Genomic DNA, 17,875 nt, shown 5'->3' on the forward strand with positions numbered 1-17,875 from the left:
AGGTAATACACACACGTAGATAAAATAAAAAAAAAAGGAAAGAAAAGGTTTATTGACCTTGGATTTAGGTCATAAAGGTACGTGACATACTTTTTCCCCATTTTTTACATTGAAATATCATAGCTCTTATATAAACGTTAAAATGTAGGATAAAAAATGTTGCTAAAAGGATTGAAGTTGAAATCAGAATCAAAACACACACCCAAACGTCTGTGATACTGAGAAGATGGGTTTCCCTCACGACAGCAGCCTAGAAAAAAGACACAGACACAACACGAACTGCTCTTCACATGCCTCCCAACATGCCCACACATTTGGAGTTGGATCAAGGTTTGGCCTATTGATCAATTTTGGCTAAAAGAATCTGTGAGCTAAAAGGTTACTTTTGGCTGGGTGTGGTGGCATACCCCTTTGATCCCAACACTCAGGAGGCAGAGGCAGGTGGATCTCTGTGAGATCAAGTCTAGTTTGGTCTACATAGCAAGTTCCAGGCCAGGTGGGGTTACAGGTAGACACTGCCTCAAAAAACAAAAACCTTACTTCTTGGTACTTACTCATGAAAACGCATTCTTTGATTTCCACAGAAAGCAAGAATGCTCATCACAAGAACAAAGGTTTTTTTTGGTCTTTTTAAGACAGGGTCTCTCTGTAGCCCCTGCTGGCTGCTGGCCTAGAACTCACTATGTAGATCAGGCTGGACTTGAACTCACAAAGATCTGCCTGACTCTGCCTCTGCCTACCGAGTGTTGGGACTAAAGGCCTGTGCCACCATGCCTGGTAAAAATAAAAATTTCTTATTTGTGTTTGAGAATTTTCCCTTGGGGATAAAGTTCCTCTCTTGTGTTGAACAAAAAAGTAAGTAAAATGGCATAATATGTGAAAGTAATTCAGAAGTTTCAGATACTCTACAAAAAGGAGAAAGGGCAAATGATCAGTGGTAAGTGTACTGTAGTTTCTAATAAGGCAGCCATGTTTTAAAACCAAGTGAAGATACATCTGAAACGTCAAGAAACTGCTTGCAAGGGTTTGTTGTTGTTTTGCTGCCTACAACAACGAAGGCACTGTAGAAATTCTTCTACAAAAATATTAGTCTTTTGTATAAGCCATGCAAATATTCATTAATGTGGTTTGCCTCACTAAGTTAACAAGCCTTTTTTTTTTTCTTTCTTTCCTCACTTGACTCTGTATAAAACACAGAAAGAATGAAATTTCAGGAAAGGTTTGCTCTAAGCCAGGTGATACACTTTCTCTTTCTCAAATCTGCTGTCTTTGCCAGAAGTTTGGAGACCTACTGTGCTCATTTAGAGTAAGGTGGATGTTATGAAAAGCCATTTAAACTCCTGACATTAATGGTGTCTGATGGACAGAAACAGTAGTCTTGTAAAAAATGCTTTGGCCAAGGAACAATATACACAGAACTTAAACTATAAAGATTTACAGGTTTAAGATTCAAATATTAGAGCAGACCTAAATCTTAGATATCTATGATTAGCTTTTGATTGAGTGGGAGGGACAAGGATGGGTGGCATAGTCACTGTTCAATTTTTATTCTTTAAAACTCAATGCCAAAGGTTCTCTGAATTTAATTATGATTTATAGTAAGTAACCAGCCTATTTCAGACATAGAGACTTCTGGAAAACCAAACACTAAAACTGCCTATGATTTATGAAATTTTAACCAATATAGATGCCAAAATGCTAAAATAACAATAACCATGATCATATTTTGGGGGGAAAAAGTTTCAGTGTCCGATTTGAGTTGCTACAGAAGGGCCTAGATAATAATAATGTAGCAATAGCAGTAGCCCTCAGGAACAATAGGCAATAGCCACTAGGATATAGAGGGAGTACCATTTATTTATCTGACAAATTACCAGTGTTTCCTAATATGCCCAAGTGGATCTGAGCCAGGTTAATTTCTTCCTTCAACTTTTGACAAACTCTGTCCATGTGTCACTTAGTAAGTGATGTACTCCTACTCAGGAAGAGCCAGATATTCCTACTTTGATTTCTTCCTAGTATGTCACTCTTTAATCATATTTAGAAAAGATTTTTAATTACTGCTGACCCGGAAGGCAAAATGTTAACCTGGGTTATACAACACATATTATACAACATCAGTGCTATGCAATGGCACTACTATTCCATAGTTCCTGGGATACGCATGAGTTCTCTTTGGCCCACAGTTGTGAAATATTTGCATCGAGGCTAGGACTTTCCTACCTATCCTGACATGACCAACAGCATGCTTTGTTAAGACAGACCCACATGTGTGGCCTGAACGTTGACCATCCCTCTCAGCGTGCTGCAGTCTAACCAAGTGTGTGTGCACACACCTGCCAACAGGTCTACACATGCTACCATACCCTTTCTCTTCAGTCTAAAGTAAAATGTCCAGTAGTTCATTTCTGGCAAGTTAGTGCTCCAGCAAGAGGACCAGTAGTCACATGCTGGGAATGACATTCAGGGCTCTGAGAAAACAGACCCTTTCCTTCAGTTGTCCTGTAGTGCTCTTACTTAAGTTCCAAGTATACAAGGGTATCCAGAGATTAAGCTGAAAAAAATACCTCAACTAGGATTTTATGGGTGAAAACTTTTAGGCGGAAAAATAAGACCTTTTCTAGCCATCACATAGCAATACTTTAAGTTTTAAAATTCAAGAGTCCTGACTGAGTTCCTGCTACCATATCTGCGGGTTTCTAAAATTGAGCATCATTTATCATGACTCAAATGTTATTCTGGTCTATCACTTGGAACCCTGTTCCTTTCTCACAGAAGCTTAGAATCACTCAGACGATGTAATATCCAAACCCACTGCACCGTGGGGAGGGGATTCCTGGGGGAGAGATGAGAGGGTGGGGTGTGGATGCAGAAGGGAACAAGCTCACGGGCCTTCACCAACAGAAGGAAAGGGAGCATGCTCTGAGGCCTGTGGGCTCGGCAGCCCACATTCGAATGATTTTCGTAACCATCCTGCTGGGAAAGCACTGCAGTTCCACTTTACAGAAGAGGGAAGGGGGAAAGGAGAACAAAACAGGTGACAGAGGTGGTTCTGTGAGCCTGGGGGCAGAGTCGTCGCACACGTCTGACGCCCAAACCTGGCCTCCTCCAGCCGCGCCCCCGATCCTGTGCGCTGTTCCTTGCGGAAGAAAACTCAGTTCAGCCGGTTTAAAAGTCTTCCGCCCGCATGTGGCCAGGGTGCGTCCGCGGTCCAGCCGGTGACTGCGCCTCCTACCCTCCGCAGGCTGTAGCCGGTCGCATTGTCTCCGTCCGAGAGTGCGGAGGCTGCAGCCTTCTTCAGGAGGGCGGGGAAGGCGGCGGCTACAGAGCCTCGGTTCGACTGGGCCTCCAGTGCAACCTGCTCGCCTCGGTCCGACCGGGTCGGGGTCCACCTGGCCTTCCGGTCCCGACAGCGGCCTGCGGTCGCGGTGAGGCTGGGCGGGGCCTTGACACCGCCGGGAGGCTAGCCGGGCGTCCGTCCGGAGGTGGAGGCCGCACCTCGGCTCCGCCAGTTCCCGAAGTCGGGCGGGAGAGCCTTCCCACAGCCGGCGACCTGGCGACCTTTATCTACTTCGTCACTTCCTGCCGGCCCGCGGTTTCCGGATGGGACGAGAAGCCAGGTTTTGTTGGTTTTTTTTTCTTTCCCTCTTTCGGAATTTGAGTGCTACGCCGTGGTGGCCTGGGTGGCGCCCCCGGCGTGAGCGCCTTCCCTCCGCCCGGTGGCCCGGATACAGGGCCCGGCGTCGGGGCGGCGGCACGGGCGGGAAGCGCGGCCTGGCCGCGGGGCACGGGCGCGAAGGCTCTTCCGCTGTGGGGACCGCGGTCTCTGGGGTATTTGCGCGTTCTCTTGAGAGAACCCTTTTGCTGGTTCTCGGTCTTCGCATCTTCCCGGTCGCAGTGAAAGCTGCGAGGCCGAGGCCATTGAATTGTTTTTTAAACTGAATGTGGCCAGAGTGCAGACGCATTAGTTTGAATGACTGGGGTATTAAAAAAATAAATTGCGAGGCAGGTGATGAGTTTATCTAGGATTTCAGATTCACTCGAACTTGAGTTTCCCATGTTGTTGCAACCGTGCAAATAAAGGGGTCCATTGTCCACGTGCTTGAGGGCTCAACTATTCCTGTTGAGCAAGCTCTCCAGGATCTGCCTGCTGCTAATTAGAATTCAAGCTGGCAGTGTAGTGGTTCTGCATATTGGTAAACTGAGATAAGAGCTGTTAATTATTGTACCTTTTAGCAAGGTGTCTTGCCTTTGTCGATCATCTGTTAACTTTAGACTACATAAGAGTACTTGGTACAACATTCTTTATAGGATCACCATATGTTCCTTAACCTACTGTTACATGCACGCATACAATCATGTATATAATTTTAAACTTGAGTTTAAGTGTAAAGTTAGAAAATTAGGAGCAATAATAACTGCTGCTTGTTTGCCAGGACAGTGGCATCTAAGTGGTCTTAGAAGTTTTATCTCATTTAACTTTCAAGAATAACTTTTAGCATAAGCATAGATTGTTCAAGTTTTTCAGTGCATAAACTTGGTTTGAATACATCGATATGCGGAATGTGTCCGTTAAATAGTTGTTTCTCCTTTTGTGAAAATAAGGGTGTTGGTGATTTAAAGCAGCTCAGTAAATAATAGTGTTGTTTTCAAGTTCAAAAATGGCTTTAAAAGTTCATAGAACTGCAGTTAATCCCTTTGGGTAATAAGTAGTTTACAAAGCCTGGTACCTCTTGTTTGTCTGAGTGCCCATTACATAACAGAGTCACTCAGTGAGCCAGCTAGGCTGGACAGTCTGGAAAAGGTAATGAGAAAGTCTGGGTGGCCCCTGCATAAAGGGGTTCTTCTTTGTATTTCATAGTGCCATTCCTAATTAAGAGCAAACAGGTGATAAGATTTTTTTTCAACACCAAACTAAGGAAATAAAACAGCAGGCTGTTTGATGTTGTTGGAGTATTAGGGTTTCACTGAGCATTTGACAGTTAAGAATGTTAGATTTTTTGTATTGTGGGTAGCTGTAAAATATTTATGTGCCTAATTTTTCAGTTTTCCTCTAAGTATCTTAAACACATATTCCAGTATTTTTGCATCAAGAAATTAAGATTTGGGGGCTGGAGAGATGGCTTAGCAGTTAAGAGCACAGGCTATTATTTGCAGAGGACCCATATTCGGTTCCCAGCACCTATATGGTGGCTAACAACTGTCCTTAACTCCAGTTCAAGGGATCCTCTTCTGACACCTGCAGACGTTGCATGCCATGGGTACCACATACATGCAGGCAATACACTCGTACACATAAAACAAAATTTTAAAAAGTATTTTTTTAAAAAAAGTTTTGACTGGATTTAACTGCTAATTGCATTTAATTAAGGCTTTTTTTTTTTTTTTTTTTTTTTTTTTTTTTTTGTCTTTTTGAGACAGGGTCTTCCTGTATCCCTAGCTGGCCTGGAACTCACCATGTAAACCAGGCTAATCTCAAACTCACAGAGATCCAAATTAAGGCTTTCTTAATAAGACTAAAAAAATGTTCATAAAGATACAATTTATTATTTATGTAGGCATAGCAGTTCTAAAGACATTGATGTATGAGGGTGATGGTGAAATCTAATGTCTTGCATCTTAAAGTAGAAGTGGCTGGAAGTAATGATTAGGCTGAGGAAGGTGGCGATTGTGGGTAAATTAGGACATCGGGGCTTACCTGTCAGAACATTCTAATGATACGTCATTGGGAAGAAATGAGTCGGAAAAGCTTTGCCAGTTGGTATTTACCAAAGGTTTCTTTACCTGTGGGCATTGCCTTTGGGGAGAGGGAAAAGTGGAACGCTTTTGTCAATGGGAAGACCTAAGTAGAAAAACATGTAAGCTTTCATACTTTGTGACTGTCCTGCTACCACATACTTGCCTGTTCAGGCATCTTCTAAGAATTTAGATTAGGAACACTCATTGGTAAATGAAGGAGGTAAAGGACAGAGTGGTGGGAAGGAATACACAAAACAGGAAACTGTATTGACAAAGATCAGGCTTTCTTTTATGCAAAGTGTTTGAATTATGAACACACTATTCCAATACTGTTGACCATATGTATGTAAATCTTTTATGTTATTTGTATCAAGAAATATGGGTAATATCCCCTTAACGTACTCTATAAGCAATTGAATAGATTTATAATTACTGTGAAACATGAACAATTACTGAATTGTTCATGTCAGCCATATCTATACATTTTTCACAGTTGCAAAGTTGTAACTAAAGATAGCCACTGCCTTAGCTTCTGTTTGTAAGGCATTCAAGTGTGATGATAGGAAAACATGTCTGTCTCATTCCTTACTTCAAAACTTGGCTCCCAGGCTGTAGCTCAGCTTAAAGTACTTACCTAGCAATCCTAGAACCCTGGGTTCTGTCATTCTGTTCCCAGCACTGCCAAAAATAAAACAGAAATCTTGACTTTGGTATGGGGTACTCTTTAACCCACAGGATACAAATGAGTTTCTGCTTTAGTCATTACTTATTCCCAGGGCCTAGAACAGAGCCTGACTGGGAAATGTATTTGTGAATAAACAGTGTATTGTAATACACTTCTTGATTTCTTCTTTGGTTTAGGTCCTTCTTGCCCTTAGGGGCAGGTCTACTCTAGCCTTACCTTCTCTATGACTGCATCCCACAATTGCTCTTTGTGTGTTAATGGCTTATACTCTGCCCTTTGGTCATCAGGTGTTCTGCTCTATCACTCTCTCCCTTATTCCCCTGAGGTAGGGTCTCACTGAACCTGGTGTTGGTGACCAGCAAGCCCTGCTGGTCCTGCCTCTGCCTTCCACAATGCTGGGATCACACACATACACACGGCCCCGCCTGACTTTTCTGTTGATGTTAGGGATTGGCTCTTACCCACTGAGACACCTCTCTAGCCCAGGAATTTTATTTTATCATTTGAAGGAAGACCTAAAAGTTCATGCTATTTTTGCAGTTGTAGAAGATGCTCTTTGGCAGGGTAGGGGGCTAGAGAGATGGCTCAGGGTATAGGAGCACTTGCTACTCTTGCAGAGGACCTGGGTTTAGTTCCCAGAATTCACATGGCAGCTCACAACCATCTGTAAATCCAATTCTGGGGTGGTACATACACATACACGCAGGCAAACGCCCATATGCATAAAATAAAAATAATTTTTTTTTTTTGGTCTTTTTGAGACAGGGTCTCTCTGTAGCCCCAGCTGTCCTGGAACTCACTATATGTAGACCAGGCTGGCCTCAAACTCACAGAGATGCGCCTACCTCTGCCTCCCGAGTGCTGGGATTAAAGGTGTGCACCACCATGCCCAGCTAATATTTTTTTTTTAAGATGCCCTTTTTAACTTTCCTCTTTGTGATGCTGGGGATTGAAGCCAGAGTTTTGTGCATCCTTGACAAATGCTCTACCACAATTCCAACCCTAAAGATGCTCTTTTAAAAATTTCAGAAGGGGGCCAGCAAGATGACTCAGCAGGTAAAGATGACACCACCAAGCCTAGCAACCTGCGGTCATTTGCTGTGACCCACAGTAGAAGGAGAACCAGCTCCCAAACATTGTCTTCTGACCTCCATATACACACTGTGTGCACACACAAATAAATGTATGTTTTTTCAATCCTTAAAAATTTCAAGGTAACATAAAAGATTGCAATGACTCCACACCACAGAAGCAGTTCTAAATTTTCCAGGTAGTGAAGGCTGGTAATGAAATAATCAGAGACATTGTATATTTCGAGGACTAAAGATAAGGGTGGAAAAACTGAATTTTGACTCTTGTAGCTGAGTGAGGATTTACAAGAACAATGACTTACTTAGACGTTCCTAATTTAATGTTAAAACACAGACCAAATAAAATAATGTTGAACAACACATTGTATCTTATTACTTTTCTTTTTTTTTGTGTGTGTGTATGAGTGTATTTCCTGCATGTATGTAAGTGCACCCATGTCATACAGTGCCCATGGAGGACAGAAGAGGGTGTTGGATCCCCTGGAACTAGAGTTACAGACAGTTGTTAGCCACCGTGTGGGTGCTGGGATTTGAACCTGGGTCTTCTGCAGGAGCAACCAAGTGCTCTTAACTGCTGAGCCATTTCTCTAGCCCTACCTTTCTTTTTTAAAAGCACTTAATAGATTTAAATCTTCCTGAGGATCCACGATGATGTGGATATTACTGAAGTTATTCTCTAGGGAATCTGTCCTTTTGTGGAATCTTGATCCCACTTTTTTAAGTTGTATTAAGCGATAGAATATACACAATAGAATATAGAAAGAGTCAGGAGTCCTCTTCTAACCAGTAATTATTTTTTATTTATTTTTTTGGTGGAATAATTTGTAAAATTTTGTGTTGATTTGATGTAAACCTGGAGTAAAGTCAGAAATGTAGGATTAGATGAGAACCTACAAATACAGTCCAGGAAAATGAAAAATTATATTCTTTGAAAGCCTAGATACTTGCCTTTTTTCTCAGCATTTGACAATGTTATTTAGGCGGGGGCGGGCGCAGGCATCAACAGTCACTGAATGTAAATGACTTCATAGATCGGGGACTGCATATCACCTGACCTGCTGTTCAGGAGTCAGAAGAAGACATGCCCTTCAGTGATGCAAGGATCACCAGCCTGGTTAGCAGCCAGACCAAACAAAGCCTATGCAGGTACAGTATTTTGTGTTAGAGGTCATTTCCCTGGGGAAGTATGTCATGCCATTTGTCTCAGGGGTGCTTCATGATTTGAGTCAGTAAAGAAGTGACATGAACTGCTATGGTTTTAATATCACTTATTTTGAGATGTCCTACATAGAAGAGGCTTATAAAGATTACCACACAACTTGTGTTCTATTTAAGTATTTGAGGAACTAATTTGGAAAACCTGAGTTGAAATAATCTATGTTGAAATGCGTATCCATTTGGCATGTTAGAGTCAGCATCAGGCTCTTCCCAGAATTATTTTCAGTGAAAGAGATTATGATGCACTGATTCATTTCATAAAGTCAGTACTGCTTCATTATGTGAATTTTAGGGTTGTAGAACTGGATTCTGAACATGAGCTAGTTTGTTAATCAAGAGTGTACCCCGTAATGACTCAGGATTTATTATAAAAGAAACAGGTATTAACCACTGAGATTCAGACTCATTTGGACTGCAGTAGCCCCCAAGCAGCTGCATTTTGAACTCTCCTCAAGTGCTTTTCTTGCCTCTGTCCCCTGTAAAAAGAATCAGCCCTGTAATTCCTAGATAAGAAAACCAGGGTACAATGGATTGCCTAGAGCTGGCCTGATGAGACCAAACTTTTACTACCAGATAATACGCAATTCCAGGATTTTGTGGTTGGAAATTTTAGAGGCCAGTACTTCAGTTGCTGATTTTACAGCTAGATGTAGAGCATACCTATTTATAGCATTTCCAAATAGGGTATGAATACAGAGGAGTATTGTATTTGTTTCCTGACTTGGATAAGGATTGAAAAGTCAGTCACAAGAATTTCCATGTAGCTTGTCTAATGCTTCTTATTAATTTCAGAAATCGTTATTAGTAATTTCTTATAATTTACCCTGTGGTACTTTTAAAATTTTTGGAAAAAAAATCTTATTTTTAAGATTGAAGTCAAACATTAAAATTTCTTATTGGAAACATCCATTTTTCAGTCTTAGCTAAAATTCCATCTTGTGTGAGAATTTGCACTATATAATTAAGTGTTTTGGATTTTTAATCTGGTTGATTTTTAACTTTTCTTTTTTTAAGGCATTTTACCTTGGAAACAACATGATTGGCTTCCATACCATCTTTGAATATGGGTGATATTCCTAGTCTCAGCATGTAGAGATCAACAGACCAGGTTTATTCCTTCAGGAAGTCTCTTGAAGCCAAAATAGTCTGTTGGATACCCACACATGGACTCGGTGGCTCAAGGACTCATGAAAATATTTGTGAAAAATGGTTAACAGCTGAAGAAAAGGAGAGTTTCAGGAAGCAACTCCAATGCCATTTCTGACTTTTATACAGCTGAAAGAAGAATTATTAAAATGAGTGACAAGATTCTAGGCATATGTGTTTCTAGACATTCATTCTTTGTTAACCCAGCAACTTGGTGCATAACATTTGAGTTACCTTCCATGGCTATAGTAGCTAATAATCTATTTCTGGTCAGAATTTTTCTGTGTAGGTACAGAAATCATCCCAGTAGGAAAAGAATAAGCCATTCATTGGGCTGTTGCCCCCCACATACACCTGAAATTGACTCTTGTTGAATAATCACTGATGTGCAGATGAGTTGTTTCTTTAAATGATGTTCTATTTTATTGGAAATTAGATTTTATCTTCCTTTGTCTTCCCAGATAAGTTCTTAAACAAGTTTTTGGCACTGAAGATCTGTTTTCTGATTATCTTTTTGTTTTTTTAATTTAAAAATAAGAATTGTGTCTTTGTAAAGAGAACTGTAATGTAGTTGGTATTCCACCTTATTTTATTTTCCAGAATCAAGAATAATTTCCCAAGTCAGGCATGGTAGCACCTGCCTGTAATCCTAGCACTTGGGAGAGGGGCGGCAGGAGAATCAGGAGTTGATGAAGGGGCCTAGCTAGGGGCCAGCCTAGACTACAGGAGACCCTCAAAAATCAGGGGGTGCTGGGTGGTTGCCATTCTTTTCAATGTTGTTTTTATTTTTATTTTATTTTCTTGTTCAGTGTTTGGTTGTCATTGTCCAGGTGGAAATGAAGGTGATCTCTGTGATCTCTTTTCATTTATCTGGGTGTCCCAGAAAACATGGATAGTAGAACTTTCTAATCTTTTCTTTTTCTTTTTTTTTTTTTTCCTTTGGTCTTTTTGAGACAGGATCTCCCCGTAGCCCCAGCTGACCTATGTAAACCAGGCTGGCCTTGAACTCACACAGATTGCCTGCTTCTGCCTCTTGAGTGCTGAGTGCAGGGATTAAAGGCATCCTCTACTACGCCCACAGAACTTTCTAATCTTTTAAACCTGTGTTAAACTTCTGTCAAACTTTGTAGTATATTAATATAATGCACTTTCTTACCCTTTCCTTTTGGTATATTGAGGGAGGCAGTACAAAGCAGAGATTCTTCCAAATGCTGCCAAGCCCAAGAGAAGGAACACACACCTGTATAATTAACAGTGGAGTGGTTTAAGGTCATTAATGTGCCTGTACACATTGTCGGATAGAAATTAAGTTTGTTATAATTAAAATACTTGACATGAATATATTGTATTTTCAGCTTTTCCTATTAATGACCTCACTCTAATCAAAGATGAGTTGACGTTTCTGTGATATTAAGGAAAGTTTTTGTGATTCAAGTTTTATCTAAGAACAAATATAAGAAAAAAAAAAGATGTTTTTAATTTAGTGAAGCAAAATCCCATAAAGCATTTGGTTAATTTTTGATTTCTCCTGGAGCAGACCTGTTGTGCTTCCCTGTCTACCCTTCTGCCCTGTGTCTACTGAATCACTTGTTCTCAGTTAAATACATTTTTCTCCATCTGTCAAGAATTTATTTCTTTGTATTTTGCCTCTCTGTGCCTTTCCCTTGATTCAACTTTCTGTTTAAAGTCTTTTTGTTCTCTTTTTTAAATTTTATTTTTGCTTTTAATTATTCTTTCTTTTTAATTATATGTATGCATATGTGGGTATTTGCATTGAGTGCGATGCCCATGAAGACAAGAAAAGGGTGCTTTTTGAATACCTTGGAGCTGGAGTTACAGGTAGTTGTGAGCTGCCTGACATGAGTGCTGAGAACCAAACTCTCCAAGAATAGTTGTTGTTAACTTGGGGGCCATTTTCCAGCCCCACTTTTGTTTCCTTTCTCTCTCTTGACTTGGGTGTGCATTCCTCCTGGCCTTCCACACCTGGTCTTTTGTTATCTCTTGCAACACAGCCCTTGTCACCTTCTGTCCTGCAAGCTTCACCTTTTTTTTCCCCTCTGTCCCTGTCAGAGGAGATCTTGTCTCCTCTGTTTCTGCAGTTGGTCTGTTTCTTAGCCCTAAACTAAGGCTGTTTCCTTGACAGTTTTCAGTCATGATGCATTTGCTCTAGAGACTCTTTTTTTTTTTTCCTGTTCTGAGATGACAGACATTATCACCTGGATTTGTTGTCAGTCTTTGCACACAACACAGCTCCTTGCTGTGTGTTTCCTAAGTGGGCAAGATAAATAAATTACTAACTTTTCTTGGAATATTGATCTGCTTCTAAGAAATAAGAATGGTATTCTAGAAAACTAATGCTACTTTAAAGTTAGTGAAGATAGTTTTATGAGGCAAGACTATCATTTTAACTATTCAAGAGTTACTGACGTTTATTACTCCTTTGTCTTAGAAGAGTTTGACATGAGTACACTGTTAGAATCGTAGATGAACATGCCCATGTCTTTCCACAATGGTAGAATTTATTTAATAACAAATTTACAGGGTGCAGAAGTTTGAACAACAGCAAAGCAATTTGCCAGATACCCCATTTTGTTTGATAATCTGGCTGAATCGAACCCAGGTTCTTCTATGTGTGTGGGGGAAGGGGGGTATATAAGTATGTTCTAACCATACAGCAGGGGTCTCTCAGCTCTTTGATCAGCTGCAGAGCCAGAAGGCATGGCCTGATTTCTGAGAAGAGAAAGAGAAGTAGAGGGTCTGTGCTCTAACACATATCATACAGTAAAATCACTGTGTATCTATCTATGCCGATTACAGAATGGATACAAAAGATTGAAAAGGCTTCCACAGAGTTTCAAGTGGTTTCAGAAGTAGGCTGATAGATGTAGTGAAGTCCATTTTGATAAGATAAGGAACCAAACCAGCTGCAGGGAAGAAGCTGCTGCTGTAGAGTCTGGCTGCTGTGGCTCATGTTTGAGAGAGAGTCCAATTGTGAAGGTGAAAGAGCAGGAGTATGTCCAGGTCAGATGACTGGATGGTGGTCCAGATAATCAAACAAGAGGATGGGCAGATAGCAGTTGAGTAACTTCAACAGCAGGGACTAAGCACACCTTTCAGTCCTTAATGAATACACCAGGTGTCAATGATGGGTGGGGGCTTTGGCCATCCTAGTAGTGGGTGCCTACCTTTTTACGGGGTCCATATGAGGGATTCACACCCTTTACTTGTCTAGTATGTTCAATACATTCTTGAGCCTGATTTCCTTAATAATGATTTCAGTATGTTCATTTGCCCTATAGTCACAAATCACTCTGATAAATTTGTAGGGTGTTACCCTTTCTACTCCAGGAATAAATCACTTATCAGTTTGCTGTATGAATGGTCCAGACAGATGGTGCTGTTTGTCTGGCCACCAAAGTGTTACCAGGAACACTGGGGTTCCTTTGGGGGGTGGGGGGGTTCTTGGTTTCCTTAGTGAAAGACTCTAGAAGCAGGACTCAGAAGGAAGTTCAAGGACAGTTTTATTAAAGTTGAGAATAAACATAGTATAGGTTACCAGGAGAGATGGAAAAAAAGTCATTGTTTTTAAGTTAGACCTAGAATAGAAATAGTTTATTAAGAAAGGGAAAAAAATACTCTCAAGAATAGGAGTGGGCTAGAGGGCTGAGGTAAGAGCCCACAAACACCCAGTCGCACAGTGTGTGGTCTTTTATAGCCCCCTGCCTCTCCCACTTCTATTTCGCAGGTGCTTTGTTTTTGTCTGTGCATGCTTTGTTCATTAGATGATGCCAGGGTGAAGAAAGCCTTCCCATCTTCCTGTGTAAAATGTTAATCTTGATATAAGTTAATCTTGATATAATTTTTCCCATTCTTAAAATCCTTTTTTTTTTTTTTTTGAGACAAGGTTTCCCTGTATCCTCAGCTGGCCTAGAACTCACTATATAGGCCAGCAGGCTGGCCATGAACTCACAGAGATCCACCTGTCTCTGCCTCTAAAGTGCTGGGAGTAAAGGTGTGTGCCACCATGCCTGGCAAACTCCTCCATTCTTAAAATGGAATCAAAAGCTATTTATAAAATTGAGTCTCTGAGAACAAGGCAGTTTAAAAATCCCATTTGATACACTAAGAAGCAATTTAGATCAGGGCAAACCCAGATCTTAACAATTTAATAACAGCAAAAGCATGTTTGGGGTCAACAGGGGGAAGGCAGGAAGAGAAAGATAAATACTACTTGAAAAGGACTTGCCTAATAATTAGTGTCTAGAAATAGAAACAACAGATACCACAGTTTTAAAATATTAGGTAAAAGGTCACTTAAACAAAAAATAGCAGTAATTCTAGTAACTAGTTGTACTAATGCATTGTTTATATTTTTGTATTTCTCTTTGCTTTTTTAAAACTGAGAATTTTATTTTGAAAAACTAGATGTCTCCTTTCCTAAATACTAATCTTGCCATTTTGTGATTATACTGTGACATTCTCCAAATGCTTTGAACAACTGACTCATTAGTTTCTTATGGTAGAAAGCTTATAAATTGTGTGGTCTACACCTCCAAACTCTAGTTGTATTATAATGAGTAGAGAACTTGTGGGAAGACTTAATCTTATGCTGTTTGTAGATTTATATTTTCTCCTGTTTTCTTTTATTCTTGTGCATATTCTTTGCTTTTGTTCTTTGTTCAGTAATGTATATTAATTGTACAAAATAATGAGTTTCATTGTAACATTCTCATACATGTGTAGACTTGTTACCATCTAGGGGTCTTGATCAGATTCGTTTTCTCAACCCATTAAAGAATTAATAGGCAGACATAGCAGGCAACAAACTTTATTAATAATGTAAAGAAATACACACAGAGAGAAAGACTCTCCACAAGTGGAGAGGGAATTCAGAAATTGAAAAGCCCAAAGTCTCCTAGGGGGGCCTGGGTCTTTTAAGCCTTGGTCATATAGGGTAGGCCCTCCTCCCCTAATTTTGGATTGTTCAACATAAACAAAGAAAAAAGGGCTGTGAGGCCATAGCTTTAAGCTGAGATATAAGCTGAGATATGTCCAGGACTGACCTTGGCTAAACTGGCCTGGACTGTTGAGCTTGAAGAAGAGCCCTGGTAATAGGAGAGAAAGGTCTTTGTTTCAACTTAAGAATTGAGAAGTTTGCCTTTATGTCTGCTTCTCAGAGATTTAGTCCCTCAGAATGTTACAGAAAAAGCCCATCTATCATGTATTGAGATACTAAGAACAGCCCTACAGTATGGGGGTTCTCTCATTGAATATACCTTCTGCCTGAGTTCTCCCTGACCATGCTGGTGGGTGTTGAGTGTCTTAGAGCTGAGGGAAGTGTAACAGGATCCCCTGGGAGCCACAGTTAGGCTGCTAACAAGGAATTTATATAAATGTGCTAAGTCATAATTGAGTAGGGAATATTGATAAGTAAATGATAAATGGCAAGTACTAAAATACACATCATTAACAATTCTTACAGGAACAGGCTAAGGCAGAGTTAGAAACTATGTTAGAGGGGCAGGCGAGATTACCCAGCAGTTAAGAGCACTGGCTGCTTTTGCAGAGGACCTGGGTTCAGTTCCCAGCACCCACGGCAGCCTACAACCATCCATAACTCCAGTTCAAGGGGATCTGACACTGTTCTGGCCTCCACTGGGCACTGCATAACACAAGTGCACTTTCATACATGCAGGCATAACACTCATGCACATAAAAAATAATAAATATTTTAAAAGAAACCGTTAGAAACCTTAAAAAGTCAGATATATAAATACATGTATGTTTGATATATGTGTGTGTGTGTGTGTGTGTGTGTGTGTGTGTGTGTGTGTGTGTAAATTCTAACTAAGGTAATTTCTGTCCCTTATTACCTACCTGTATGATTAAGTTATTTAGGACATTCAGCCTTAGTTTCTTCATCTGTTGAATAGTAATACCTAGTAATGTTGATACATAGATTAAATTTGATCATGAAATGCCTATATGGCTCTTTTTTTTTTTTTGGTCTTTTTGAAACAGGGTCTCCTTGTAGCCCCAGCTGTCCTGGAACTCACTATGTAGACCAGGCTGGTCTCGAACTCACAAAGATCCACCTGCCTCTGCCTCCTGAGTGCTGGGATTAAAGGTGTGTGCCACCACGCCCAGCCTTGGCTCTTTTTTTCAAAAAAAAAAAAAAAACCCTGGCTCACCTTGAATTCTCTATATAGACGAGGCTGGTCTCAAACTCAGAGCTCTGCCTGCCTCTGCCTCCTGAGTGCTGGTATTAAAGGGTATGCACCACCACACAAAGCTGGTATGGCTTCTTAATGTTCTAGTTTCATTCCTGTTGTTGTGACAAGTCCCCTGACAAACAGCAGCCAGGGGAGGAAAGGGTTTATTTGGTTTATAATTCCATTTCTGCAAGGAAATCAAGGGAGGAACTCAAAAGAATGACATCCACAATCGAGGGCAGAGAGAGAACAAATACACAAATCTTTGCTTGCACTCTGCTAGCTTTCTCCACTCTTATACTATTCAGGAACCCCTGCCTAAGGAATGGTGTTATTCACAGTGGGCTAAATCAAGTAGCAGTCAAGACAGTCCCCAACAGACAACCACAGACCAGTGTGAGCTAGGCACTTACTCAATTGAGACTCCCTTCTCAGGTGATTCTAGGTTATGTCAAGTTGACAGACTAACTAGCACACTCAATTACTGTTTGAAATTTTGAGCGCTAAAGAGCCAACAGAGAACTTGGTATATAAAAAAAAACTCTTGGGCAGTTATACTCTTATTAATACTCTTAAGCAGAGATGATATGGCTAGTCAAAATGCCTGCAATTCCCATTTCATATTTGCTTTGTGGTTCTTATGAAAACCAACCATATTACCTTAGAGTTAATCTCTTTCCTTTATCTTTTCCACATCCACATACTGAGCCAGCCCCAGATCAGAAATATTTTCTTATGGGCTGATGAGATGACTCAGCAGGTAAAGACACTTGCCTCAAAGCCTGATGTCCCAGACCCATATGGTAGAAGGAGATAACCCACCCTCTCAAGTTGTCCTCTGACCTACACACATACATGCTGGGGTTGTGTGCATGTACACACAGGGAATAAATACAAATTTTAGAGAAATACTTTTTACAAGAAATTGTGTCTGTACTCAACATACAGACTTTTTCCTTGTCACTATTCTAAAACGTGTAACAATGATTTACATAGCATTTGTGTTGTATACTCTAGAGATGCTAAGTATGTGGGAAGATGTGTGCAGACTTTGTGCAAATAGATCGTTTCCTATGAGGTTCCTGAGGGTCTGCAGATTTCAGTATCCATAGAGGTTCTGAACCAATTCCCTGTGTGGATACTGAGAGTTGACTGTATTAAGCTAAAACTCATTTTTTAAAAAATAAAATCATTATTCTAATTAAGTCACAAATGAAAATAATACACAACTAGTTTAAGGAAACCATTTAAACACTTGCTCAGTCCCAAACTATGCATTTCAGTGTACTTCAGTGTAGTTAGAATGGCCATTCTGAATCAGTGAAGTGTCCCCAAGGGTTTTGCACCTTCAATCACATTTTTATTCACATTCCCACCACACACACACAAAGAAAAATTATAAGTTGAAACTAGAAAAAAAATAATCCTCTTTCATGACCCATGTGTCCTTTTGCCTATACTCTGTCCTTATCATCTGATATGACCTTACCTCTTTTCCAAATGTTATACTATACCCACACTTACATCTGTTTAACAAATACATTTTAGGCTAGGGTCCGCATAAGTGGGAGAACGTGGGGTTTTCATTCTGGATCTGGGTCACCTATCTAGATCCATCCATTTTCCTGCAAATGTCCTTTTTTTTTTTTTTTTTTTTTTTTTTTCTTTTGAGACAGGGTCTCCCTGTAGCCATAACTAGCCTGGAACTTGCTATGTAGACCAAGCTGGCCTCAAACTCACAGAGATCTGCCTGCCTCTGCCTCCCAAGTGCTGGGATTAAAGGG

At 40.4% G+C, this 17,875-nt stretch overlaps 2 protein-coding genes across 4 annotated transcripts in view; one reads left to right on the top strand and one right to left on the bottom strand.

Annotated features, from left to right (window-relative positions):
* Nucleotides 1-3,237, bottom strand: part of Smim19 (small integral membrane protein 19) — a 69,099-nt gene extending 65,862 nt beyond the window's left edge. The window contains exon 1 of the mRNA XM_008824224.3: nucleotides 3,099-3,237. The gene's annotated coding sequence lies outside the window, so the exon portion shown is untranslated. The remainder of the gene's footprint in view (nucleotides 1-3,098) is intronic.
* Nucleotides 3,238-3,490: 253 nt separating this feature from the next.
* Slc20a2 (solute carrier family 20 member 2) overlaps nucleotides 3,491-17,875 on the top strand; it is a 131,476-nt gene continuing 117,091 nt past the window's right edge. For 2 of the 3 annotated variants that reach the window (XM_017795880.2, XM_029559213.1), the window contains exon 1: nucleotides 3,492-3,620. The gene's annotated coding sequence lies outside the window, so the exon portion shown is untranslated. Of the gene's footprint in view, nucleotides 3,621-17,875 lie in introns of all 3 variants that reach the window. The other variant, XM_008824223.3, reaches the window with a different exon arrangement.

Source organism: Nannospalax galili, unplaced genomic scaffold (assembly GCF_000622305.1).
Source record: "Nannospalax galili isolate Female #2095 unplaced genomic scaffold, S.galili_v1.0 scaffold569, whole genome shotgun sequence".
Lineage (NCBI taxonomy): Eukaryota > Metazoa > Chordata > Mammalia > Rodentia > Spalacidae > Nannospalax > Nannospalax galili.